At 31.7% G+C, this 13,622-nt stretch overlaps 1 protein-coding gene and 1 long non-coding RNA gene across 5 annotated transcripts in view; one reads left to right on the top strand and one right to left on the bottom strand.

Annotated features, from left to right (window-relative positions):
- Positions 1-13,622, bottom strand: part of LOC412917 (probable serine/threonine-protein kinase dyrk2) — a 222,230-nt gene that overhangs the window by 138,129 nt on the left and 70,479 nt on the right. The gene's annotated exons all lie outside the window — the stretch shown is intronic.
- On the top strand, positions 10,518-13,024 carry LOC102654469. Its single transcript, XR_409867.3, has 2 exons — positions 10,518-10,702; positions 11,689-13,024. It is a non-coding gene; the product is annotated as an uncharacterized LOC102654469 (long non-coding RNA).

The following is a 13,622-nucleotide window of genomic DNA, read 5'->3' as shown; positions in this document are numbered from 1 at the left end:
CATTGGAGTCAAAGAGTATTAATATTTAATTTTATGGAAATAAATTAATAGAATAGTCAGATTTTATAAAAATTGATCAATTTGGAATAATTGATTTGCTCGAGTTTAATTTATACAGATTAAAAAAAAAATGCTTTACGAAATTGTAGAACATACACTAATTTGTATAAAAATTGCCTAATTTTTTTTTTAAAAAACGACATGCAAAACTTTTTTGGATTTTAATTAAAAGACTTCAACTGTATATGTGTATTAAATTATCAAAGAAGAATAGTGATCAAGAATATTTAATTACATCAACTAAAACTATCTTAAATTTGAAAATAATTGTAGTAGTTAAAAATAAAATAAATATACTTCGATAAATCCCAAATAATTGGCCTAGATTATGAAGGATTTCGATTAATCAATCATATTTCTTTTTTAAAAGACTTGATTTATATCTGATCGAAACTCGTCCAAAATTCTAGACAGAATACGAATGAACGATTTCAAAGATAAAATTTTCATCGAACGAATTACACGTATCATTAATTTCATCAAGATCAAGATTTACACTTTTTACAAAAAACCGACACAGAAATCAAAGTTTGACAAACCGAGTATCCATCAAAAGGAGGTATCCCCTTTTCTCGATAGCCCAAAGCGATCGCATTCATCCACCAATATACACTTTTCCGACTCGAAATCCTTTCGCACACAACCCTTTTCCATCAATTCCACAATCTAATACCGCACATTCGACTCCCCTTCGAGAACCACGTCAAATCTATTCCCAGGATCCCGACTCGTCTAATTTCCACAAATCCATCTTCAACAATCTAATCCTGCACTCCATCTTTCCCCCAACAAGCAGCACAATATAGCTTGAAAGATTCAACCGGCCGATTGTACACTCAAATCTAACCTACATCGTGCATCTCCATTGTTTCTTTCGAGCATATATACTCGGACGAACAAAACAAACTTATTCACTTTGCTAAACTCGTCTGGTTTATCGTTCAATGAATATTTATAAATGCTCGCAAGATAGAAAGTGGTTATTATAACGTGGAATTTATTAATTTTGCGTAAAAAGCAATAAATCGTTAGTTCAGAAGCTAATTTTAATTTTCTAATTCTTTTTCCATTAAAAAAATTGTATTAATTAATGCACACGTAAAAGAAAATTACGGTTCCATTTCGTGAAAAAAGATAAAGATCAACTGATTAATAACATCTTCAAAAAATATTTAATTTTTTTTTTCCACACGAAATATAGATATACGTGTCAAATAATCGTATTTACATTTCGTCCACCCGGTATACATTTCTCACGCAAAGGCAAACTCCATTTCCATCCAAGATCTATTTTCCATCCGACAAGGATCAGTCACGTTAAACGATCTTACAGATCTCGACAACCGATCACGTCTACCGTTATTATCCCCGGCCGATAGGGTATAAAGGGGGGGAAGGGAGAGGAGGAAAAAAGAGATTAACAACCGAGCACGCCCGAACGATGACGACGCTCCATCGCGACGCCCGGCACCTGATGAACGATCGAGGAGGATCGCCGATACGCGCGAGAGTCAAGTTCTCACACGCGAGAAGCCAAATCGCCACGATCACGGTATGCATACGTGAACACGCGTGGAGAGTTGAAGCCCGTTTCACGCGACGAGAGAAGGATCCTTACTTGCGAATTTCACTTGTCTTTTCATCCGTCGATTAAACATTGCGCGTGAGAATACAAATAGGAACAATGTTCGATGTTTGAGGTTAACAGTTTGATCGTTTCTATCGAGTTCGAATGATTCTATTAGTTTCTAAGTATCCTGGGTATTCTATAGGTTCCTTTGGGATCGGGTTTTTTATCGAGTTTGTACGATTGTGTACGATATCCATCGGATAATTGTCGTTTGAACGAGTTTATATCGAGTTTTACACGATGTTGTTTTATACATTGAGGCGTGAAAGAGGCGTAAAGAGAAGCGTTTAAGTAGATACAGAACGAGACGACGCGAGTAGAAAAGGCGTGTGACGGGAGAATCGTGAAGAGTAGAGGCTTGTCTGGACTCGTGATTGTCCGTGAACACGTGTCTGTTGATAATAAAATGTGATATAACGGTTTGCGTACGATATCCGCGAACATACGCGGTCTGATCAGTATATACAAGTATATATATATACGTACGTATGTGTATACTTAAGGATGAAATTCCTATTTGTGATTTTTTTAACAAAAATTGTATCCCTTCCGACTGTCATTCTAAATAATTATTATACTGCGTCAATATTCAAAAAATTCTCTCCGATATTCTATCATTATAAGATATTTTACAAATGAAATGAAAGTATGCTCTATTATTTGTTATATTTTATAGAAATTCTTACATTATAGATCCAGGAATCTTGTCAATGCGAATCTGTAGACGATATCTGTGGATATTCGCGGATAATAAAACAGGATCTATTTCGTATATCTGAATACAACGTAGACTGTCCCTACGTGTATGTTACGTATCATATCGTATAGGAGAATCGTTATAGATATCTAGAAATCTTGTGCACAGATTCGTGCCTGTAGATGATCGTTTCTAGATACGTATCGGTGGATAATAAAACAATGCAAGACAATTTATACACTGCGTATATTGAACAATGCAGACCTGTGTTCTGACTTGGATATCCGAATATCTGCAAGCGATGTCTCTGACTAACAATAAATTTTAGAACGAATCTTAGACGAGATATTATCCGCAGATGTGTAACTATGTAGACATCTTTGCTAACTTTGTTTTCTTTCCTTATTTTCTGGATCCATGAAGTATGTAATATCTACGTAGGAAAGTATATAGGAAAAAAGAATAAAGGCATAGACTATGCGGAATAGAGATACTCATAACCACGGTTTTATTTCTGCCCCGTAGATACGATCCTATTCGTTGCAAACTCATACCTTCTTCCTATCAGAGTGGATTTTTCTTTTGAATCCAATTTGCGACAATGTGATATGGAATATAACGAATCCAAGAAAAGAATTATCCAATTTCCAAAATGGAAGATACTGTTTCTAAGAAGGATTCATATTTTCCAATTATGGAAGAAGTAATTGCAAGAAAAATGTAAAAAAAAGAAAAAAGCTTTTTTTATTCTGTTTTATTCAATGCTTCTTAATAATAAAGCAAGGTTATTTTGCTTTTCTTTCTTCGTAGCTCAATAGACAATATAGATCTATTTTCATTGATATGAAAAAAGAAAAAAAAATTGTACAACAATCGTTGCAAAGTTATTCTAAGACTTATTGTCTTATTAATATCTAAATTATAATAGAATAACGAGTCGGATTCCATTTATCTAAATATATTGGAGAAGATAAGATAGCTCCAATAATCAAATTGTTCGGATAATAGAGATCCAGTAGCTACTCTCTCCGCTTGTTCTTATTACGTTTCTTAATGAATGAAACTAATAATAGAAAAAAATGAAATTCAACGCTTAGAAACGTAATTCGATCGTTCTCCATCATCGATTTGAAACTAACTAATTCGTTTCTATATAATTACGCGAAATATCTGCAAAATATGAATTTATTATGCAGTAATAGAAATTATCTAATATTTATACATCGTTTACAATGTTATCAAATTGATTATCGTTAAGACGTTGTAATTGATAGAAAATTTCGTTAATTTTTTGCACATATAATATACAATATATTAAATAAATAGCGAAATTTATCGTTAAAAGATGTGCTTGATCGTTGTTGTAACGTTTTCAAGCACAAATATATATATAAGATTACGTAATTTATTCGACTCACTCCTTGTGTGCATTAAACAAATAAAAATTCATATATCTATTACACCCAATGTATGATAAAGAAAATCAAAAAAAAAAAGGACAATTAATCCAACAACAATACCGTAAACAAATGCATGAAAGAATAATCTCTCTCTCACAATGGTGACCGAGTATTAATACAATTCACTCTAGATTATTCGCAACTATTAAACGAATATTAAAACACTATAGAAGAAGAATTATATTAATCGCGGACACGTGTCTGCGGACAATTGGTCTCTGGACCAAGCCTTAACCCGACACAGCAGACACGTATATACGGCAACAAGATTGGCAAGATTAGTTTGCAGCCTGCAACGAGGAAGGCGAGCAAACGAGGAAACGCGAATCCTCTCCAAGAGGAGAAAAAAGGGGGATGTTACACAATTTCCAGAGATCGTTTCACGCACTTTCCAAGGAACACCGCCAGGCCTATACTCGCATCGGCCTCGCGCATGATCCTCTTTCTCTCTCTCTCTTATTTCCTTCGATCATTACTTTATCATATTATATATCCCGAGACCAACGGTGCGTGAGAACCAGAGAAAGTGCGATAAGATATCTCACGTGATCCTTCCTTCTATTATCCTCGCCGATCCACCACGATCGCGATCTAATCCTCTTGATCACGAGAAAGATCCTCCTCCCCCCTCGAGGGGAACAGAGAATCTTGAGAATAAAAGAGACGGGGGAAAAAAATCACAGAAAAATGGGCAAAACGTATCGCGCACAAAACACTTTCTTCACCTCTATCCTTCCTGTGTATCCAACGATTCTTCCTCTCGCTTCCTTCTCCCCCCTCCCCCCTTCTTCCTCCTTCCTCTTCTATTATATTCCTCTCGTCAAAGTATCACAGGGTTTACATCCTTCGTATGCCGTGATTCGATCACCGCCGCGAAACGATCGATGACGCGGCGACACGTCGGGGTGGCAAGAATCACGAAGGTCGACGCGAGTAGTAGTAGGGTGTCGCGAGTACCGCATCGAGAAAACCACCAATCCACCAATCACCCGAGAAACTCTTTCTCCAAACCGAACACCTAGAGAACCACGTTATACAGATATCGTAACCAATGATTTAATTAAAATAAACCAACGAGGAAAACACCAACAATCGTAACCAATGATTTAATTAAAATAAACCAACGAGGAAAACACCAACAATCGTTACGATCAATCGATATATCTATATATATATGAACGCGAATTGACTTCGATGTATCTCGCGACGGATAAGGACGCGAGAGAGGCGAAACGTCTCTCGAAACGGGAGTTTTTTTCGCGCTGGACCACCCGGAGGAGCCCACTGAGCTTCTCTCCGATTCTCTACTCCGCCTCGTCCTCTCCCTCGTACTGTGTATACGCCGATAAACCACCCACCTCCTCTACCCTGTCCTGCACCCCTCTCCTCCTCGACCCTCCAGCCTGGTAGGTGGTGGTGGTAGGATGCGGGGAGTTAAACTGGGGTGGGATCAATATGAGGTTGAGCGAACGCGGGAAATTCGCGCGCAGGTCCTTCTCCACCCTCCACCACCCTTCCCTCTGCCCACACCCTCTGCCCGTCCTTTTCCCGCTCTGCCTCCTCCTCGCCCCCTCTCTTTCCTCCTCGCGCTTTTCCCGCTCCTTTTCGCAGCCACCGTTTACCTCCTCCTCCTCCTCCTCCTCCTCCTCCCCGCCAACCCTTCGCGGTCGAGGCGGCCAGAGCCCACCTCTTTCGCTCGCCTCTTCTTCAACCAGCTGCCCTGTTTCTAAGCCTCACCTGATTTCTACACGCACGAATCGTGGACAACATTCGGCGGTGGTCTACATTCGGCCGGCCGGGTAATGTAAACCCTTTGCCGCATTTCGAATCGTATTGGATTCTCTCGAGAAAGTTCTCTCTCTTTCTCTTTTTCTTTCTTTTTTTTTGTCCCGTTTGTTTCGAGGAATGTATCGTTTACTTTGCTATATCGCTGGTATTTGTATGTTTCTGCTTTTTATTTTACGGATTATTTAGAATTGCGGGTGTAGATTCATTTTGTTTGGAAGATTGGTAAATTGATTTACAATTGATTGGGTTCAGAGTATTCTTTCGTAATTTTATTTTTCTTGTTGAAAGTTTGTCCCTTTGAATATTACGTTTTGGAGGAATAAAATGATGGAAGTTTTTTAGAGAGATAAAAGTCTGAGATACCATTTTGCAATAAAATTTTGGAAATATCAAAGTATTTGGGAAAACTTCGTGTGTTACGTGTATTAATTTCGATACGTGGAAGATATGGGAAAGTTTTATTTTTCAATTGGGGAAATATCAAAAAAATACCGTGCGTTTCGAATAAAACGATTCTAGAGAAAGAAAGAAAGAAGGGAAAGAAATTGTATCTACGATGTCTGTTATGAAATACTCGAGTTCCATAGGGAATTGTTTTAAAAATATATCGTGAAATATATACGATAAAAAATTGATAAAAGTCTCATCGTGTTTTTTATTTTTTTTTATTTATTACAAAAATTTTTATTTTTTTTAATTAGAAAGATGAAATAGAAAAGGAAACTTTTAAAAATATTAATTTTATTTTCCCCGGTACAAAGCGGATTGTAATAGTAGGATATATAAAACTGATTCCTTTATTTTTTTTTTTAAAGAAGATTTTGACGAGAGTTTGATGTTTCGTTCATTTGGACTCTTTGAAGGGAAAAATATTTATGACAAAAAAAACTGAGTTATCAAAGGAAAGGAAAATCTGTTGTGTGATTCGAACGAATAATTTTGCAGATATTGATTTCACAGACCTTTGTGAAAAATGGTCTTTTTTACGACCATCTTTTTGATTTATTTTATTACGAGTACGAGTTCTACTCTTTTTCTATTCTGAGAAATTTTATTTTTAGTTTCTATACATTTTCCTTTTGTTTGTTTCTTGATAACTGCTTGATAAAGTTATAACTATTTTTTCTTAAAGTTGTATCAAACTAAAGAAACAAAAAAATTATTAAAATTATTAAAATCATTTTTTGATTGAGAGTAAACAAGAATCAAAAAATTAATTCATAATATAAGAATAATTTAACACCTTTTATTATCATCAAATCTCAAATTATTATTTAAAAAGTAGATATCAAAATTCGTTGGATCGATATTCTCGTGGTTCTCTTTGATCCTGATCTCGTCAATTTTTATGCAACGATGCAAATACGATTCCAGGAAGAAAGAAAATCGATTTCTACGCGTTCCCCGTGTCGTGAACTTTGGTGAATGTTGTTAAACGTTCAAAGAACACGAAATACTCGATATTTGAATATTTCGGCGAAGTTCTATAAAAGTTTCTCAAGTTTCTTTCTAAGAAGAACTAACCTCGAAAATTATTAACTCCTCAATCGTGTTCCCTCGTTTTATTCTCCAAAACTATTCTTACGATTCGTTCTTCCAACGATTATTATATAATAAAAATATTGAAATGGAAAAAAAAACAATTAGAAATTAAAACGAGATTGTAAAAATAAAGAATATCAGAACCAAAGAAAATGATTAACGATTAAATTAGAAAAAAAATATCTAAAATAGATGAACTAAAAGAAAATACAGGCAAAGATTAGAAATAAAAATTGTACTAAAACCAGAGAGATATTAAAAGATCTTTGTGTGTGAAATTAACAATAAAAAAGAATGAATTATAAGACGGTTGAAAAGAACGAACGAAATCACTGTGGATAAAATCCTGAATAAATGACAAAACCGAGATGACTTTATATATAACGGAAGAATATTTCATCCGACCAAGCTATATTAACTTGAACTATGAACTTCACGCAACTCTTCACCAACCGTGTCCTTTTCCTTTCGAGTGTGCAATTTCTCTTTGAGACGATCGGTTGAAGTTGGATTACGTTTATGCTATTATGCTATCCAGAGGCTCTTATGGAAGATGCCTTTTCTCGAAAATCCTCCGTTAAACGGTGAAAATTTCAAGTTGAAGCCACGATTTGCAACTATTTTGCGAACAAATGTTTGAACAGCGTTGCAGTTAGACGAACAATTTTTCCTTCTTTCGACGAGTTGGATGAATTAAACGAATTCCAAACGAGTATCAATAAAATATTTATTTTGGAATAATTCAGATTTTTCTTTTTTTTTTTGAAATACTTACTGAAAGATATTGAACTGATTGAATTATAAAGTATTATTATTATTATTATTATTTGGTTAAAATAAGGGAAACTGTTTGAATCGAATTAATTAATGGTTCGATATCTAATTTTAGAAAAATAAACGAAATCTTCAATCAGAGTGAATTTTATTCCATGTTTTTTGAGCGAAGATAAATGAAATTGGAAAGCTTTATTAGGAAAATATTTAGGTCAGTAATTTTACTCTTAATTTTCTGCATATTCATTGTATGTTGTGTGTAGTACTATAATAAATAATTTAAAAAAAATTATTCTTTTCATATATTTCAATAATGAAGAAATAATTATTTTCCGAGCTATCACTACTAAATTTCACGTAATGCCGTTCTTGTATATCTTGAAAAGGTTAACAATCAGTCACAACTTGGTCGAGACACTTTTTCCAAACTCTAGAGAGTCTTTCTCGTCGTGAGATCCCTCCTCGAAGGATAAATGAGCCCTTCCGGACCGTGAACGATGCCGGCGACGATGAGATTCGAGGCGGTGAATTGGAATCCGGCCAGAAGAACGCAAATTAATGACGTCATCTCTGTGGCCACCGCCACGACCCTCGTAATTATGATCGCAAATATAGGAATAGGCCGTGCCATGCTTGAAACCCGTACGAATTCCACCGACCACCGATGAATTTACATTGCCCGATACACTGTTATCGGTATAACAGGTAAACTATTGATAAACAGGTTGTGGACGAGCATCTGCCTCGTCCGATTACCATATTATTTCGATCGCGAATGACAGAAATGTAAATTTGCAAAAATTAAGAAGCAATGGAATTATAGTAGTTCGATATTCTCTTTCGGGATATAATTAAATGATTTGCATTTTTTATAGATAATGGATTGCTTTGTTTTTTTAAGAATCGTTCAATTCAGCAAAAGAAAAAATGGATATTAACTGGTTTATAATCGGATATCACGAAAGAAATTTTACGATTATATCGATTCGAATCGAATAAAGATATTCCTCTGAACAAAAACAGAATTACGTACTGTGATTATATAATATTATAACAATAATCGTATAATATGTAGAAAATAAAACAAATATCTAAACATAACCACTTTTTTAATTGAACTCACAAAAATATTGATTTGCATATGTATGGGCAATCTACAATCTCGTCTATAACCTCTAATATATATCCCAAATCAATTCTAATTTTTAAACAATAAAGTGACATTTTACCTTTTATGATCCTAACTCCATAAAAACAATATTAATTAAGAAACTTGCAGGATACATCGAATGTCTATCACAGATAGGTCCGTCCTGACACATGTATATACATAAATGCATGTAAATATATAAACGATCGAACATAGGATACGGAATACATATATACACATATACATATGTAATGTAACTCGTTACCTGAACCTACTACAATGTGAGAAGTGGATTGGACTATCATCTGAGAGAGATAGCAACATTTCTAGGCCAGATCATCTCGAAAATGGCGTCACTTACGCTTTGTCTGATAAGTGAGGTTAGATACGAAGCAGCAGTTTCCTTTACTGTACCGTCGAACAGTGCAGCTTTTTTGAAGGCATCTATCTGTTTTTTGTAAAACATTAAAATATAATATAAAATAATAAATTTTTATATTAACAAGAAGTGAATTAAAAATTATAATTAAATCAGAAGATATTGGAGTGTCTATTGGACAATAATGAAATTATTCAATTTAATGTTATATTATTAGAGTTTGAAAAGAATAATTCGAATCATTTAGGAAATTGTGTTAGGAATAAATTCGTTTATAGTGGTTATGTGCAACAAGTTAAACATATATAAATTTAAATTGAATAAATTAAATATTTAAAGAATATATTGAATTTAATTTTTAAGAAGTAGCATTAGTTTAATAGGTTAGTTTATTCATACTACAGTTAATAATATATATAATATATTTACGAAAATAAAGTGATTAAATAAATTTGTTTATATGTAATGTTCTTTTCGTTAAAAATATTAAAAATATTTATTTTTTATTAAATGAATTTAATAAAAACTTGATTGCGATTATATGATTACATGCAATAAAATTAAAATATTATTGACGTAGAAATATATTTTACAGTAGAAAAATTTAATTTCAATTTTATACAAGCATACATATAAATGTAAATAAGAAACAAAAAGGAGCAAAGATATTAATATATTATAATTTTGAATGTTCTATAATCATATATGTAATTTAAACCATGATATCGAATGTAATAGGGACATTTAATGCATGCAAGTTGCCAAATATCGTCTGGTGTGTTATATAGTTTGAGATTTTGATATTATATCTGGCGCGAATAGTACAGCAATACAACTTAATAGGATTTTATATATATACTTATTAATTTAAAAATAGATTTCTAGAAACAAAATTATCTTTCTAAAATTTTTTTTTTAAAATATTATACATATAATATTTGCATATATTTTTTTTTAACGATAAAAAATTATTTATTGAAAAGAATCTATTTGTATAATTAAAACAAATTTTATATAATAAATTCTTCAAAATTTATAAATAATTTTAAACATAATTACATATTTTGAATCAAATTTATATATTAATTATATATCTTATACTCCATGATATGTAACAATCTACGCAAAAAAATCTCGTTGATTTGTGATCGTCATGAAGCATTTTTACGCTTCTATAAGAGGATTATCAAGGAACGACGAGTAAAAAATGAGAAATGAAAAGGTAAGATAAAATTACCTCGAGTTGAATCGTATTATTACTATAATCCCAAGATATTAGTCGTCACGTAGTTATACATTTATCCGACAAATCTCGTTCATCGTTTTTCTAACTAAATTGGTCACTTGAGTATCAATTTAATTTTTATATCTTATCACTAATAATTCAGGAATTATTTTATTTGTACAAAAATTAATATATTTTGGTGCATTTTAGGTTAAATAAATATAAAGAATTACAAAGACAATATATTTATTGATGATATATAATATATAGCATTTAAAGTGATTAACAAAATAATAATTAATTTAATTTCACGTTTATATTTTACTATTTCATGTATTTTATGTCACTAATTAAAAATTATCACGAGACATCCAATATATCGAAAAATTAAACACTATTTTTACTTTTTTATAGTTATTGTATTATATTATTTTCTTCAATTATCATTTTTCTCTGAAACTTTTAATTTTATTTTAATACGAGATAAATTAACATGATTAATTACAATTTGATGAAACATATTAATGCAATTACAAAATTATATTTCATATAGTTTTATAATTTATTTATATTCGTCAATTACAATAATTCAAAGTTAAATTTCGTTCAAAATGAATTGGTAAAAAAGTTAACCTCACCTGTCAGTTAATATTCGTTTCAAAATATCACGATCATGATTAATAGAAAAATCAGTTTGCACTCCTCGAAATGAAATGGGATGCAAAAAATTGAAATATGTTATTGTGACGATTGTGATCAATGTAATTGCAACAAATTATAATTTATTCGAACTAATTGCACCATGTCGAAACAAATATGTCGTTGCTTCAATGCTCTTTCGATCAAAATGTGTTTATTACGCGTGAACATCATCACAATTGAATTCGATGTTTTGCGCGAAATTTAAAATTGAGTATTACGTATTAAATGCCCTATTTCTCGTTTGCATTGTATTGTTCATGAACGGGTGTTTTAATTTATAGGCGGAGATTTTGTGAGTGGGCTGTAACAACATAATACGAGGCACTAAAATACAGTGTTTGATAAGACAGTCTGAAAATATTACCATGATAATGATGGAAAGATAGGAAGAATAATAAGAATAATCGTCACGATTATACCATTTATTATAATAATAAACAAAAATGATAAGAATCTTTTATTAATTGTATATTTATTAATTATTTCTAATTTTACATAAATTAGATAAACTCGTTGAAAACAAAATGTTGCACAAATTTATATCTGAATAATATCTCTGTCTACAATACGAATTTTCATTATACTTAATCCATTCGTGATTTCATGCTATATTTAACGTATGTCAAAGAGAAACAAAAAAAAGAGGGAGAGAAATAGAAAAGGAGAAATATAGGAAGAGTAAAGGTAGTGAAATTAATAGCAAATTGTAACCAAAATTTAAATCTTACCGTGATACCCATATACTCACCTGAGAAACTGCGTATTTGTACCCGCATTCCCAATACAAGTGGATAGATTGACACGGTGATTAAGTGGTACGGCATCTCATGTTTACGTGTACATTAGTTTGTACAACAAGGGTGTGCGTGGTACGCATTGTACGTGGCAGGTATAACGATTAAAGGCCAGTTCACAATGCAACATGGGTCAAAGTTATAGGTAAAATCCGAAATATTAGACGCTCAAGGGACGCTATTTCCACTATATATATTATATTTGATGGAAAAAGATATAATGAAGTCGTGAAAATGATCAAGATTAAAATTTTTAAAATTATCTTTGGAACGTTATTTAAGATATTGATTATTGGATATATGAAAATTTATGTAAAAGCTCCACGTGCTACTATTGGTCAATAGGATATAATAAAAAAAGATGAAGATAGAATCGAGAAGATAAATACGATTGGTATGTTTCATGTATTTATGTATTTCAAATTCGACGATTCTTTCAATATCAATAACAAGAATTTATTAGAAAAAAACATTCGATCATAATTAATATACAATTGCAAATCAACTGGAATGTAGAATCATCGATTTACATAAATACTCAGTACGAAGTATATTTTCATGGGGCAAACAAAGCATTTTTCTTCCAACATTCAACCACGTGCTAGGAATTCCACGAACATGCGGGCATACGAACATGATCCATGAATTGTTTGCATGTTTTCACACGATTTCCATTTAGATAAACTCGTATGATCTGTACGTTCGATTTTTTATATGGCCATGTGGGCCCGGCATATAATCTTAAAGGAAATAAAGACAAGGCTTTACAATTTGTCAAAGTACGGTAATAATAAACTGAATAAAGATGTTTATTCTTTTAAAAGAGGAAATTTATTTCTTATATATTAGAATATTTTATTTATGCATTTAAAAATATATGATTCTAAAAAAAATGAAGTATATAAATATATACAAATTCTTTACAACATATAAAAAAATTAATTTAATATATAAATATATTATTAATATATTTATTAACGAATTATTATTAATGAAATTAATGTAAATTTGTTTTAATCCTAACATTAAATTATTTATTATGGCTTTGTTTTTTATACTATGAGAATAGATAACCTCCAAATCATAATACGAAAAAATATCCTGTCACAATTATTCTTATATCTTGTTTGTGGTGTCATCTTATCGGTTTAAAAAGCAAATTATATGTGACGTCGGTAATACAGAAATCTGTGCGTCGATAATATAGTCGCATTACAGGAATCTGCTACATCTATAGCTGTGAAAAAGGAAGTAGATAAAGTAAATATACGTTATTGGAAAAAAGCCAAAAATTCCTTAATTTATGATGATTAATGTCATTATTCTCTATTTTATTATTTAATCAATTATTTATAATTTACGATTTATTATACTATATATGTATTTTGTACTATACATATGTAATTTGTTGATTATCGAAT

This window comes from Apis mellifera, linkage group LG6 (assembly GCF_003254395.2).
Source record: "Apis mellifera strain DH4 linkage group LG6, Amel_HAv3.1, whole genome shotgun sequence".
Classification (NCBI taxonomy): Eukaryota; Metazoa; Arthropoda; class Insecta; order Hymenoptera; family Apidae; genus Apis; species Apis mellifera.
The sequence above is the reverse complement of the archived record's forward strand: the minus strand, read 5'-3'. Positions and strand labels throughout refer to the sequence as shown.